At 39.0% G+C, this 14,903-nt stretch overlaps 1 protein-coding gene across 1 annotated transcript in view; it reads left to right on the top strand.

Annotated features, from left to right (window-relative positions):
* The first annotated feature begins 11,209 nt into the window (after nucleotides 1-11,209).
* gipr (gastric inhibitory polypeptide receptor) overlaps nucleotides 11,210-14,903 on the top strand; it is a 16,300-nt gene continuing 12,606 nt past the window's right edge. Inside the window, exon 1 of the mRNA XM_028573732.1 lies at nucleotides 11,210-11,382. The gene's annotated coding sequence lies outside the window, so the exon portion shown is untranslated. The remainder of the gene's footprint in view (nucleotides 11,383-14,903) is intronic.

Below are 14,903 nucleotides of genomic sequence, written 5' to 3'. Positions count from 1 at the left end.
GCTGAGGTAACAATAACTGACGGACAAACGAGCAGTGGAGTAGTAACGCTACGAGTCAGAGAGCCAGACGCTAAATGAGTCAAATTAACTTCATGTTTCATCCACACAAAGCTCACTGCTATCACCACCAGTGACATCTGTATTTGGCTCGTTTTCTGTGAATGATGTGGCAACGTTATTATATATATCTCTCTCTCTCAACTCTTTGTTTATAGGCTATGCCTTGGTTGAAAAAGACTTCCGCAAAGAATACACCGGTGTATCCTCGATTATAGCTCCTCCGGCAAGGCTCCTCGCTCCTCGCTCCTTGATCCTCTCTCCTCGAGACGCATTTTAATGACTGGGACGTTCTTCAAGACGGTGCGCTGTGATCAATTTCCGGGTCACAAGCCGGAGGATCAAGGAACTGAGGAGGAATAAAATCGGGAAAGGGTCCTAGATAGCATGGATGTAAACAACTCTGGGTGTAAAATACTTTAAAAAAAAAAAAAAACTTTCTTTGCAAGTGTTTTATGAGGAAAGAAATGCTCACAACACTTCTGCAAGACCACAGACAGGATAATCAGATTTGCAGTTTGTGTTTTTGTTATACAGACTGGTATTTTTCTTTGACATACTTTAAAAGACATAAGAACAATATCATGTAAGTATGATCTCAAAAATGTACAACTATTTCTGTTCAAGAAGTAGTTGAGCAGCTGAACGGGATCAAGATGCAAGACTCCTTAAATCGCTGAGGTGATCATAAATAATACTGTGCTTCGTCGTTACCAAAATGTAATGTTAAGGAAGTTAAGAGAGGACGGTGTACAGAAAGGTACACAATGTGTGACCCACAGGATTACTTGGGTCAGGTTGTACTGGCAAAATTCCTTTATGCGTGTATGCGTGCATGCATAGTTTGGTGGAACATCTGCCTATTACCTCACTGGCGAGGCACATATGAGCAAATGTACTGCTGATTAAGTTCCCAGTCACATGAAAAGAACAGATCCCTCCCTTACATTCCAGCTGAGTGCCTTCCAGTTAAGCGGAGATCAGAAACACTCCCTCCCATCGCTTTTCAGTTTTCCACCAGAATTAAATGAGGTTAAAGCTAGTTTGGGGTGACAGCAGCCATGAGAGAGTGAACATATAAGGTCACTGGTTCAGATGTAAAGCAACACCCCTACAACACATTTGGTAAAATGTGGGTGGAAGAGTAAAGTGTGCAACACCCTCCACTCAATGAGCAGCTACTGGCCAAGAAGAGTTGAGCAAGGCACTTAAAAATGAAATGGATGTTGGGGCTATAACACAAAAAGTCAAACATAGTGCAATTCTTATTCTATTCTTCCTCATTTCCAGTAGTATTGCAACAAAAGAGAGGAGTGGGGGGGACTAGCACAGTATGGCACTATACAGTAAGAGTGTTTAGGCCAAAGAAACAACCAGTGAAAAATATTCTGCTGCCCTCAAGTGGTCAAACTAAAGATCTATGATTAGATTCTTCAGTTAGAGCAGTGTAATGGAAGAACATACTACATTGGCTGTTAAAGGTTGATACACCGTTATATGCCGTACAACGGATACGAAGACTTGAAAAAAAGAAATTAACATGCTCTTGATAATCTTAACGGAGTGTCTATTTGCACCCCGGGTACGAATAGGCTTGGCCACACAGCTGAGCTATTCACACCTTGTGACGTAACAACAAAAACACGTTGCTCGCATGCACCGAAATCATGGCGGACGTTCATCTTCCATGACCGCAGAAACTGGCATATTAGGGAAGTTTTGTCTCTAAAGTTTATAACAATTGAATTTCTAGCGGAAAATGGATACTACAGTTGCGCTTTCTGTCTTCAGTGAAAGCATACAACCGTTAGTTTGTTAGGTAGTACCATAGTAGCCTACCTATTTTTTGTATACAGTATGGTTACCTAGCAACCGAGGCTTGAAGACACCAAGTGGTAAACAGTTGTATGACATCCAGTAAGAAATTACAGGTGAGTGGTTAGAACCCTGAGCTTAGGTCTGGGAGTCTGGAGTTTGATTCCCCTGTGAGGTGATCTGGTTTTTTTCATTTTGGATTAGATAATTTGTAATGCAATTGCGCAAGTCAGGGTCCGCAAAAATTTTTTTGCAGGGTGGTAGGGAAAGACTCATGAATATGCCTGATCTGGTTGGGTTGGTTACGTTTAGGCAAGAGGAGTGGGATTGGTTATGGTTAGGGTAAGAATGTCAGGGCGATAATATTCCAAAAAGGTGTAATACATGAGTAGTGTGGATAACTGTGTGTAAATATATGCCAAGGTACTGTAAATGCACAGGGGTGCAAATAGCATACATTGATATTTGTACCAGATAGGGTATTAATAGAACACATTGATGTGTGCACCGGCGGGGTACGAATAGTATTAATTTCTAATTGCACCAGGGTACGAATAGCATACACTGCTAATTGTACCAGGGGTGCAAATAGCCTCACCCTAATCTTTTTATCAAGTTTTTTTTTGCCTTGGACAGAGAACATCTTTGAGCCCCTGCAGTAGCCTACGTTTAACGTAGACTCACAAAACTTGGTACACATATGCATGTCAAGACGCACAGAAAACGTCATTAGAGCCATACCCTAAACCCAACAGGAAGTCCGCCATTTTGAATTGAAAGTTCGAAATGAGTGCGATTTTGGCCATTTCCACATGTCATACTTTAATGAACTCCTTCAAATTTTTCGTAGGGCGTGGCCGTGGCGGGGCGGCCATTTTGTGCATTTCGCCATTGAAACAGGAAGTGGGTGTAACTTCAGTGTACATTGTCCAATTGGCTTGACATTTTTCATGATTCATAAGAGTCCAACCCTGACGACATCTACATGCCAACTTCAAATTTGGTCTGTACCATCTCAAAACCATAAAATTAAGTAAAAGATGATCACACAAGTCAAAAATATAAAAGAATACATCAATAATAATAATAATAATAATAATAATAATACTGTTATTATTATTATTATTATTATTATATATATTAGGTCATATTAAAATGTTTAAAAAGGAAATATAAAGCTTTATACGTTTACTTTTACCACCCATCATTTGGTAAACCAAATGATGGAACCCTTTCCTTGAACTCGTTGACTCCCTCAGCTTATCTTCTGACTTGGAGGACTGAGCTCCTTCTGGACTGCTCTACTTGACGTCAGCATTTTTTTATATCCTTTCCTATGCACGTGTGTTGTGTGTATATGATAATGAGATGGGAGTATGTATGACCAGAGCAGTGATTGGACTAAACTGCAACTAATAATATAAACAAAAGATGATTTCTGCCTGTCAGAGACTGAAGCGTTTTTGGTTAGTCCACATAAAACCCATCGATGTTTTCCAGGTTTAAAGCAAAAATACACAATGAAACATGTAAACAGTACTACTACTACTACAGAACTACTACAGGAAAGGACAAATGACAAAGCACTGTCCAGTCCATGTGGACTCAAAACATACATTTTTTTAAGGACTTAAGGATAAACTGTGAGCCGCAAACTGCACAGTATGTACATTACATAATGAAGTCTTTATTGCACATTAATCTTACAGCTTTTAGGTATAAAAATACACAAATCCTAAATGGATTAAGAATGCCTACAGTAGATTACAGATAGAACTTTGTCACTTGTTGTGTAAAACTTTGGTAAAAACCAATTAAATCATTCACAAGCGCCATAAGCCCCCGAAGCAATAATCAGAGTAAGACGATAACTTTTCTAATCATGTCAACAAACACTTAAAAGGGTTTGAAATGGCTGTGGATAGAAAATAATTCCTGTTCTTTGGGTTTTTGTGTACACAGGAGAGAGAAAAGGACCTCTGACTGAGGAGTAACACAAGAGAGAAATACCTTGCATGCTCGCTGGACAATACAGGCTATGGGGGTCGGAAAAGTCACTAAATCTAGCGACAAAGTCGCTAAGTTGGTAACACTAGTGCTACTATCTCTGACTCACTAAAACTGCATGTATAGGTGGAGCTGGGCTACATACGGCGCGCCAATCAGCGCTAAGGTGTCCCTGAATAACCCGCGTATCTAACAGTAGTTCCGCATTACAGTAGTTCCGCATTACGTTAGTTAATTTGCACGCAAGTTTTATTTATTTTTATACCGTGTATTCTCCGTGTAAATTCATGCACCGAACCGCGACGCCCGTACCGTTTCGTTTTCTACCGCCAAGTCGCACCAAATAAGCCAACAACAGTAAACTGCAGGGTTAGATTACTTCACCTATAGATGCTTATACCTTAAATATTTGCTACCAATGATGCCCCATCCCCAAATGTGTCCCAGTATTTGTCGAGCATGTAAGAGAATCATGGTTAAAATAGTCAGGACTTTGGAAGGGCTAAAAGTCTGAACAAGAAGAGACCTGAAGTTATGTACATTATTCTCATAATGTTACTTATGAGATACTTACATAGTAGAAAGAACTTTAAACTTTTTAAACCACATTTATTCTACATTTCTACTTTGTGATATTAGAAATTTTTGATTAGCTATTGGCAAGTATAACTTTGGACTAGGACATTATATTCATACGTTTTAATAATGCAATTTCTCTTTGTCCTGTATATTAGGACTTTATTTCATCTTCCTTGCTTTGGCATCCTATAAAACATAACCCCCCTTAGAGTGCAGAAATATGAAAACGAGAAATATGAAGCTGCTTGAGGAGCATAAAAACCTAATCATCTGCTCTGGTCATTTTTTTTTTTTTTTTTTATCATCTCTCTGCCACTGTGAGATGAATACAAATTCTTAATGGCATGGTGCGCATTTGTGTATATCTGGCCTGCTTTGTTTAACATGACTTGTATTGTTTGCTTTTGCCTTCATTTACGACTGTTTGACTGCGTTTATTTACTGTTCAAACAGGAGGAATGTAAATCCGGTTAAAACTACATAACACACATTATCCCCCAGCTCCATGTTATCACAAGGTAGAATTGCTGTACAGGTCAGTTAACACTACAAACACACAAAACACAGATACAGGCTCATGGACAATTGCACACAAACAACAGAGCTCTTTCATAATCTGTGCATCGTCCTCCATGGTTGACAGATTTATGTTTGGTTGATTCTAGCTGGATCTTAAATGAACTGTGGCCTCTCGCAGCAGTGATGGGGACAGCACACATTCTCACATCTCTTGGTGTAGACCAATCTGTTGCCTGGATTATTTTACTTTTTTTTTTTTTTTTTTTTAAATAAGTTAGAACTGTCCTCACCTTAAAAAAAAAAAAAAAAAAAAAAGTGCTTTCTTCGGTGCAATCTTTCCCTAAACTCAACAAAGTAGTTTCAGTTCTCTAAACATAACTGATGCTTAAAGCTATAGTGCGTAGTTTCTGTCGCCCCCATGAGGAATTCTAGGTGATGACAACAACACTGTCGGCGAGTCCACATGATACAGCCTTCAGTGATCGGCACGCCCCCCCCGACCCTCCATGCAGTTGATAGTCGCCATAAAAAAAACATGATGGACTCTTCAGAAGAGATATTTATCTTCACTCGAGTTTCTGCGCGGGAAAGTCGCCGGACGCCACAATCTTCTGAACATAGCCATACTGAGAAATCCAGAGAGAGTTGTGTGGAGCTGATGGTCTTAATTAGCTTTGTAGCAACTCATTTGGCAATGGCTTGAATGTAACGGACGTTCATTAATATCAAAAAGTTACACACTAAAGTTTTAACAAACAGCAGATCAGATTTTCTTTAACAGTCAATAATAGTTGATTTTTAGAATATCAGAATTCTAATTAGGGCAATGCCAGGATTTAAATGCGTGAAAGTCAGGACTGCAGAGTTGTGTGTGTGTGTGTATGCGGGCGCAGGTGGGAGCATTGAATTTAGTTATAGGGGAAGAGGAGGATGCCAAAGGGAAGTGACAAAATATTCAGAGCCCTGACACAAACTGAAATGCCATATAATGCTGCAGCACAGAGCCTTCATCAGTTCTGTGCTCAACACATGTTTCCCCTGCAGGGGTTTCATTTCATGAGAACAGGTCAATGTACTACACACTACATCTGTCTGTGGCTACAAGCTGTAGCAACAACTGAAATGTTCAAACATAGGAGCCCCTTCTTGCCACCAACGTCTCATCCTGTTGCTACAGGTTTAGTTTATTCTACCCACCTGTAATCCTCTTATGTTCACAAGGCACGTCTCTGTAACTCTGTCACACCCTGCAAGCAAAACCTATTGCAGCCGTCTTTAATTATCATGCCTCATTAATCACTTTCAAGTTAGTATCTCCCCCTATTTTGAACAGCCCTGTGTGATTTTACAATAGGGTGGGCAGGCATATGTATGTTTTGTTGTTTTTCAAATATTAAAAAGTAGCTTGAAGGTTACAAGTGATATAGTTTGATTAGTGAAGAATAGAGAAAAAACGATTTGTATATCAACTATGACCTTTACTTAAAATAGCTATATTGTGTTTTCAAATACCGATGAATCAGTGTATTTCTCTCTCTAGCGGCATTAAACAACATTTACACATCCAGCAGACACAGGGCAAGCTGTGAACATCAGGGGAGCAGAGACATACCAGTAGCCTATAGGCCTACATGGAATATATGGATGAGAATACAGCCTAATAAATAAATTGCTTGGTTGATTCATTTTCAGATCATATTTCTCTAATGGCTAGTGGCCAATAAGTCATCAGGGAAAGAATTAATTATTTGAAGAAGGTGTAGAGGGACTATGGGTTTGATCTCAAGGTGGTGAAGTACTTGACACGTGTATTGTATTGAAGATTGAGTATATATGCAGGAACATGGTTTGCATATAGACCGAGTGTGATGTTCCTAGGGGAAGTGCTCACCATTAATCATTTTGTTTTGGATGGGAAGCATACTGTGTGATCCCCTCTAATGAGGATTAATGGTCTCTGGTTGTGTACAGAATGAGTGATGCCTAACGACGGCTAAGTCATACTCATTTGTGACAAAAAGAAACACATTCTTGGTGCAAAACACTATCTGCCCTGAGGGAAGGGTCCACACACACACACACACCCACACACACACACACACACACACACACACACACACACACACAATGAATAGGCCTATTTCTTTTTCACTCTTTCCTTCCATTTATTTTAATGAGCAGGAGAGCTGCTCTACCGCTGTTGAAACATACGGATGATATCAATCACTTAACGGGCACCCTCTCATCCAAACAAAGTAACTTCTCCTTGCCAGTGGCGTTTTAATAGGAAATAAACTAAAGATGGGCTACTTTGTACAGATGCAAAAAACAGAAAATTACACAATTCGAAATATAAAGCGCTATGTCACATTTCCTACATGGTTTAACACAGGTGAGGTGATAATCCTGTTGATCATTATTGTAGTTTTAGTAAAACAGAACAATAATCTTTAAACCATCTTTTTTTGGGGGTTGTTCATTCTGTATTATATTCTGGAAAAGTTTTGAAAATGTTATGATATCTAAACCAACACATACCATTACACTTGAAGGGAAACATATTCTTAAAACATGGTCTTGATTTGGAAAAGTTTGATTTGTAAATATGGAACTACCCTAATAAAATAAAGAGATTTACAATATTACATACGTTTCTATCTTTACATTCGAATGTAAAGATAGAAACGTATGTAATATTGTAACAACTGATTTATACTCAAAACTATTTAATGAAGAACATCTGCTGTCAATATCATTAACGAAATTTGTAAGTCCGTCACTTCTTTATTTTTCTTTTTTATTTGTTTGTTTAATTATCACTTTCATACTCGTTTTCATATTATATTATTTGCATTTATCTATGTATATGTCTTACGATTTGTGGTAATTTATTGTTTGTTAACTGAATTCTTCATAAAAGAAATAAAAAAAGAAATAAAAAGGTGAGGTGATAATCCGAGTGAGCACATAGGCCTACCTGTTCTCCTCAATTTGCTGCTCAATTCCCCGTTCGTATGCGCTGTCACTTTGGGTAGCTAGCTAGCTAGCTATGTTGGCCCAATTCTACCACGTGGTCCTGCTGCTTTCATGTTTGGTAATCCTCTCAGTAAAAAGGGTAAGATTCTGAAAGCCTGTTCTTCAGCAGGTGTCATCTCCTTCCGAATAAAACACACGGCAAGCCAAAAAAATAAAAAGCATCTTCTTTGACAAGCTAACGTTAGCAGGTAGCCATTTTGTCCTGGAGAACCACTCCAGTTAAATCTGCTGATTTCCATCAGAGGTTTGGATGACAACAATAACCCGCGGCTGGTCAGCGGGCACCGAGGTGTTTAATCACAGATCTGTTTCTTTAAAAGACAGACTTTCAAACGTGTGCTGTAAAAGAGAATCCACATCGTTCACGTTCACGGTTCAACTAGGCTACGTGCCAATATGGCAACGTATGGCAAAAGTAGCGTAGGCCTACTTGGCAAACAGCCAATCAAATTGCAGCGGGACAACGGACAGTCCACGTCCCACATTCGGGGTACTTGACATTGCTCTCGAGCCAGGCGCAGTTGAAACACAATTTTAAAACTATTATATCCAGCAACTGATCTTAAACTGTACATTCATAAAATGATAAATAACAGCAGCAACCAATGACCTTTTTTAATGGCATGCACATTAATCCAGAATCCTGGTAAATTTCTAAATTAAAATGTTATCTGTAAAAAATAAAATAACTACAATTAACTAACAATGAATAAAATAAACATTGACAAAACTATGTATAGTTTAAAATACTTGAGGATGATGGACACTTTTGTCACAACCATATGGAAATTGAAGTTATTCTTTGCTGGTCAAACTAATTGGCTAGGCCACATTAAAGTTGCACTTCTTGCATTGAGCTCAATGCATCAGAGAAGCAACTCTCAGGACAAAAATAGTAAACAGTCAATCATAGTGTCTGAAGGACACGACTACTAGACACCAAAAATGCAGTTAAATTTAGTGATTTATTTACAAAAACATGAATGAAATCACAAAAGAGATGAGATGTGGAAGGCAGTGGCCTTAAAGTCAGTGAGTTGAGTGGGAAGTATGGTGTGAGGCTAGCCTGGAAAAATGGCTTTACGCGATGACGATAGCGCAGCGACGGCGAGCAGCTTTTTGTTTACATTCAACATGACGGCTACCGAAGCGCAGCAACCCGTTGATGCCGCTGTCGCTGCTACGTCACCCGGATCGTTTGATCTGATTGGTTGAAGGACTATCCAATTGCGCCCAGAGGCATTTGAGCGGCATTCATTGGTGACGTCCCATTTGGAAATGGGCTGTGAATGAACCTTCCCCTGACCCACTCTCAGTTACAACCGAGAAGGGTCTGGTGTCAACCAGGCTAGTGTGAGGGCGTTGGTGGAAAATGATAAAGGAACCAAACAAAACGGTAGGAGAGCTCAAGTCTACTGCCCCACTTACATGTACGTGCAAGAGAAGAGCAAACACAGTACAATCAGCAGGCTATAGAGGGCCGTCTTGAAATGTTGAAATGTTCCAAACGTCTGTCATTGTGTATATGTGTACATCTATGGTATGAAAACTGACACACCCTTGGAGTCCAATACATGTAAAAACACTTCAACACATAGTCTACAATTCTTCATCTTTCAGCTCACATCAGCCGATAACTTCTTGTTGGAATATTTTGACAGGACATGGGTGTGATTGACCCGTGTTTATACTGAAATTATAAAAAGGGAGTCAGTCAGAGAAAGTTTCTTTTTTGAATCTGTTTTCCTGTGTGAAGATGCTGCAGCAGAAGCGTCCTCAGTGACGGGGCCTGAGACAACATACGTACTATGTAACATCTGCTGAATTTACACCACGGTGCTATGCACCAAACTGTTTCTCATTCATTTTAAATTGGTCGATGCTTTAAAGACGCACCTCACCAAAGCAATAATTATTTTTATTTATAATGTTCGGAAATAAAACAGAAGTAAAAATTAAAACAGTAGAAAGTTGAGTTTAAAGGGTTATTACACATCAGACACATCACAGTGGTTTATCGTGAAGTCAGTGACAGCTGTGTTGATGCTTACTAGCAAAGATATTGCATACATTTTGCACAGTAATGTGTAAGCTATTTGCACATATTTGACTGGCCAATGCAGTGGTGACACGTCATTGATCAGAAATCAAAGGTATAGAGGCAAACCAACATTTTTGACAGATAACCCTGGCCCTGGGTTATTTTTTACAACCTGCCATCTTGTTGAGGGGAAATGCTCATTAGAAAGTAGAGTGATGGACTGTTGATCCCCACCCCACACAATTTACACTTTTTAGCATATTTTACTTAAAATGCCACGATGGAGCAGCGCAAGCCAAAAGTTTGTAAGTGTTGATGTATCCACTTGTCCTGCTGTACTCGGGGATCTCACGTACAGATGTATATGTGTATGTGACTAACTGAGTTGCTAATATCTGAACACTCTTTTTGTGTATTGTGGAAATCTGTCTGTTGTAGTCATTTCTTATTGTGTGTGTTTTGTCTTGTATTTGTCTGTCTTTTGCTATGTTTTGTATTGTGCTATGGACAGTTTTTTGTGTCCTGAATAAAGAATAAAGTAAAGTAAATACATTTACTGCATGGAGTATTTGGTATTCTCTGCGCTAAAGTTGCAAGTGGTAACTTATTAGATTGATCACGTTTACTTAAAAATGTTCCTCTTGATGAAATGATGATGGATAATCTGAAGCTCTGGACTCTTGTTGCATCCTATAATCTTCTCTAGGCTTGATATATTTTTAAGCAGCAGCCTCATGCCATCATTATACTGTATGCCACCTTGAGTTTCTGCATTTTTTTTAATGATATAATCACATTTACTAAAACATAGGTTAATTAATTAAATATTATTATTATTATTATTATTATTATTATTATTATTATTATTATTATAAGTAGGCAGTAGTAGTAGTAGTAGCTAAATAGTAGACTGGTAGTATACACTCAGCAGTTCCTCAATGATCATACAAATCCAATTGCACTTGCAGATTAATTTCAAGATTTTTTTCCTGGGAGGTGCCCGAGTGAGCAGGTGCTTTTACTTAGAGAAACCCAAACATCCTGCCATCCTTTAGGTCAATGAGTGAGAAGGAGGAAGAGAGAGAGGAAGAGAGAGAGAGAGAGAGAGAGAGAGAGAGAGAGAGAGAGAGAGCGGGTTGAGCCTGTGATCGCAGACTATATGTGCGCTCCGTGGATCTTTCCAATAAACCATGCTGGATTCATCGCGTTATTCGACTGCCGTCGGGACACTTCTGGACAACAATTCCTAGACGCAGACCTGCTTATGATTATGATTTCTCCGGGCTTTGGTTGCAGACTTTGACGTTGACAACATGAAATAACCAAAGGTGAGGTCCACATTCTTTTCCTTTACGTTCTCACCATGCATGGATGCAGCCTTCTTTACCTCGGGTTCTGTGACCTTTGCACGCCCGATTCCATAGTTTGGTCTGTCTTTTTTTGTCTTTTTCTTTCACAAGGATAATTGGGAATCGTTCATTGTAGTTGTTTATGATAGCATGATAATACGGTCGTTGGAGATTATGTAAGCATGGCAATTGCATGTCTGGCAGAGTGAGTGGATGTGACACAAATAAAAAAGAACGAGAATACACAAACACATGCAAACAAGTAAACACAACCTCTAATGACTTCACACGTTTATAAGCATATGACAACACATGTTAATGCTTATCACAGTGAAACCCAGTGCTGTGCGAATGGTCACATGTAGGAGTACAGTTTCTGTCCTCAGCTTTTTAAAAGTGGGGTTGAAGGTGAGACAGTGGACACAATGCATTTTAGATCAAGGGGTTCACTGTCAGTGGGATGGTGTTGAGACTGAGCAACACACTGAATCACTGACCTCTGACACCCAGAGGTGTGGGACTGGGGGGGCGGGGAAGGGGACTGAGTACCCAGGGCCCTCGTGTGAGGAGGGCCCAAAAAGATGCTAGAATGAATAGCTGTGGATGCGGGGAGGGGCCCATAGAACATGCCTTTCTACCCAGAATGTTGTGCTATGCCCCTGCTGGCCCCCACCCAGAGCATGGGGAGCAAGAACAAAAAGGAAGTTGTCAGGCTCCACACCTATCTGTCACACAGAAGTCACTGAAAAAATAAAAACTTAATGACCATTTTAAATTTTATTAATTAACATAATAATAATGAACTTAATTTATGTAGCATTAAAAACAGGAGACACAAAGAGCAAAAACAATTTAAAAGCCTAAAGAGATAAAAAAAATATATATAATCATTAAAACAAGTTGTTAAAAGACATAAAGATTTTTAAAAAGTATGAGAAATATCAAATAAATATCAAATTATAACAATGATGTTAGAAAAAGGCAGAAAGGTATTTTAGGAGATTGTTGTGGTCTCTTATAACTTGAATTGATCATTCGTCACTATTTTTGATTGGGTGCTAATTACTGAGTTAGTGGTGTAAACTATTATGTGCAGCCCTGCGGGGTGGTGCAACACAGGCATGGCTTAGGTATCAGGGCAAGCTGGTTGCAACACACACACACATGCACACACACACACACACACACACACACAGAGTCTGCTAGCATTGTTACATAAACTTATATAAGCTGTTGGTGGTCATCCAAGCTAATTGGGCTAAGTGTGCATGTGTGTGCGTGTGTCTCACACTGGGGTGTCTGCTTTTCAGGGGGTATTTGTGTGTGCATGCAAGTTCCCTTCATGCATGTCCCTTTAATTTGAGTATCAGCAGCCACGATATCAGATGAATTTGATTTCTGAGCCTAACCCCGGATTCACCCACACCTGCGAGAACGCTGTATGAATACGATTGAATGCGAATGATTTGAAGCTGACAGTACAGATGAGATACAAATTAAAAGGAAACACCTAAATAAATAAGTGAAAGAAATGATCTAGAACAACAAAGCTAGAGAGCAGATAATTGTTTTTACTTAGTTTAAATCCTGTTTGTTTTAATGATCAATCTATTCAGGAAAAGCAGGCCTTGAACTCAGGATCCTCTGTTGCATGGAGTTCTTAAGTGTTTCTAGATTACCCCGCCTTTCTGATGAAATGTAATTATAATGAAGCCAAACTTTATTCTTGTGGTCTGTTATCATAAACCATAACGATCTGCTGATTGTGATACGGTACAAAACCAGTAGAATTTCCATGCAGACAGTGGGGGTAGAAAGGGAACTTTTTGAACCAGTGGGGTCGAGGGTGTGGCTCTCCCTGACTTCTTATTAGGAGAGATCATTTGGTTGTTTCAGTTTGTAGATGCAGGAAAAAAAAAACTCTGAGAGGCACTGTGATGTTCTTGCCTATGATTTTATGTTGTTTAAGTTTCAGCTGTTCTCTCTGAAGCTGTGATGACTATGGCTGCTCCCCTGTTGCTCTTTTTGTTCTCTTTCAAACATACTACAGTTGCTGCTGCTGGACATAAAAAACCTAGATATTTGACAAAATGCAACTGTTAATGCAACATAAATGATTTCTCCCTGCCATCACAATATGGCTGTGCTACTGTGTTCACTGGTTTCTATTGCGGCACACACTGTTCTCTGTCAGGTCAAGTGAATAGCATTTGATCAATTTAATGGTTATAAAATCACTAAAACCTCCATCTCCTCATTAACGAACATTTCCCCTTCTTAGCCATTAATGGCTAAATTAAAGGGAGTTGTCTAATTTAAGAGGAAGTACCAAACATTTGAACCTTATTAAACATGGATAAAGATTTGTTCTAATGTAAAGGGTTTATTATCTCATATTCAGTTTAGAAAGAGGGAGATGGAGGCACTTAGAAAGAAAGAAAGACTTGGGTGCAGCATAATTGTTACTATGTGATAGATGTGTGTGAGTCTCTTTAATTAAGAGACAGAAAGAAGGAAAGAAAAAAAGGAATATTGCAGATGCAGAGAGTTGACAACGACAAACGACAACATCATCCAATAAAGTAAAACCGCAAATAAGGTTTCAGAAAAATCATGGAACTTTCAACAAAATCTTCTGGCGTTGAGTCACACACACACACACACACACACACACACACACACACACACACACACACACACACGACAGCTTTGGTTAATGCAGACTCATCTTCTTTCTTTATGACCTCATTCTTTATATTCCTTCGTGTTCCATGTACATAGTGCTCTAAGCAAAGCTGCACTGCTAGCATACTGTCCATACAGAATACATCATGTGGTTCATTGTAAGCAGCAGGTTCTTATCTGCCAGCTCAACAACACACAACTTCAGCTCTCTCATTTACCGCTCTGTACCTCTCTAAGGAATAGCTTCACTAATTTTTAACAAGCTGTGTTATCGTTTTAGGTCTCAATCAACAAAAAAACTAATGTCCCACTGTTTTACAAATTGCTCGATTGTTAATGGGCACTTTCCAGTAAACTTCACAAATTTCACGTACTGCGATTTAGAAAAAAAAATACAAATGGCTGCATTTATTGTTTGTTAATGGGAGTTTTTATTTTTCTCCATATATAAAATATTTTCTTCCTCAGTTTGATATAAAACTGATTTTTCACTTAATTCACATTTCTGACTACGCGAAAACAGTTGAAATACTTATAGAGGTAAGCTCTACATCTATGACAAGCATAATATGGAGGAGTGTTTTCATATCTTATTGAGGCTGCATTATGCTGTACACTTATAACCAAATATAAGCAGCAGTCACTTTTTGGATACAATCTTAAGCTGTATATGAAAATCAGGCGAGAGGTATTAAATACTGGTGAGTCCAACTTAACCTAGAAGGCGCTCGCTCGTTCTTTATGAAACAATTTGTTTTTGACACTTAAGTTTCAATTTGTTACTTCCTGCGGATTTCGCTGGCAATGTATTCACT

This window comes from Perca flavescens, chromosome 3, assembly GCF_004354835.1.
Source record: "Perca flavescens isolate YP-PL-M2 chromosome 3, PFLA_1.0, whole genome shotgun sequence".
In the NCBI taxonomy this organism is placed as follows: Eukaryota; Metazoa; Chordata; class Actinopteri; order Perciformes; family Percidae; genus Perca; species Perca flavescens.
Note: the sequence above shows the minus strand (reverse complement) of the source record. Positions and strands in the feature narration are given on the sequence as shown.